This window comes from Hippopotamus amphibius, chromosome 16, assembly GCF_030028045.1.
Source record: "Hippopotamus amphibius kiboko isolate mHipAmp2 chromosome 16, mHipAmp2.hap2, whole genome shotgun sequence".
Taxonomy (NCBI): Eukaryota; Metazoa; Chordata; class Mammalia; order Artiodactyla; family Hippopotamidae; genus Hippopotamus; species Hippopotamus amphibius.
In genome coordinates, this window is record NC_080201.1 from 56,163,063 (window position 1) to 56,164,099 (window position 1,037).

Here is a 1,037-nt window from a genome sequence, read left to right on the forward strand (position 1 = left end):
ATGCTCAAGGGCACCTATGCTTCAGGGCGTGAGTCTGAAGAATGCAGCAACCAGGTCACCCAGAAGGGCATGGAGGACCCTGACTTCTAGCCATTGTGGCCTACAGAACTTCATCAGACACCAAAACCCACAGGGAGACGTTGAAAATCACTGGCCTGGAGCAATAAGAAAGACAAGAAAGATGCCCTGCCCGAGGTCTCATACGTCAGGGCCAAGGACACTTCCGAAACCCGCGTGAAGGTGGAGGAAGCAGGCAGCCAGGTGGGCGCCGTGGTCCTGAGGAGGCCAACGACGACGGGCACCTGCGGGGATGCATCTCCACCATGGCTGAGCTCCAGAGCCCCTCCAAGGGGAAGAAGGCTCCCCGCGGCCCGCGGGCGGGCTGGGGCGAGGACGAGGAAGATGAGGTTGGCCTCCTGGAGCTGGTGGCGCTCCTGGCGCTCCAGGACGTGACTAGGTGATGGAGGAAGAAAAGGAAAAGGCCTGGGAGGACGGGAGGTTTAAATGCGCCAAAGGCAACCTGGGGGAGGTCTTGGCGCTGCTGGCGGCCTGCGGGGACAGGGAGTCGGAGGAGGCTTCGGAGGACGTGGAGAGCGAGGAGTCGGAGCCCGAGGACCCGGCGTCCAGGAAGCCCCGGGTCAAGCGGGCCTGCACGGCCTGCAGGGCCCTGGGTCCCGGCGGGCGGGGTGGCGGCTCCTGCCCCGTCGGGGACCCGCAAAACCCGAGGGGGATGCGGCGGCCCCGGCGGGCAGGACATCGTTCCCGAGACGAAAGCTCAGGACGAGGCGGCGGGAAGCAAGAAGGGGCGCGCGGGCGCCTGGACGCAGACTAAGGCCGGCCAGCCCGGGGCTCAGCCGCCGGCCCGCTCCAAGTCGCCGCTTGGGAAGAAGGCAGGTCAGGGCCGGAGGCTGCCCCCTCGGTGCCACTAGGGCCGCCCGGGGAAGGCGAGGCTGCAGATGCCAGTGGGACCCCAGCTCCGCGCTCCCTCCGCTCCCCCCCCCCCCCCCCCCCCCCCCCGCCCCGCCGGCGGTGGAGGC

The 1,037-nt window shown here is 68.5% G+C and overlaps 1 pseudogene; it reads left to right on the forward strand.

Annotated features, from left to right (window-relative positions):
* LOC130838128 (paraneoplastic antigen-like protein 8B) lies at nucleotides 1-832 on the forward strand (annotated as a pseudogene).
* The last annotated feature ends 205 nt before the right edge of the window (nucleotides 833-1,037 follow it).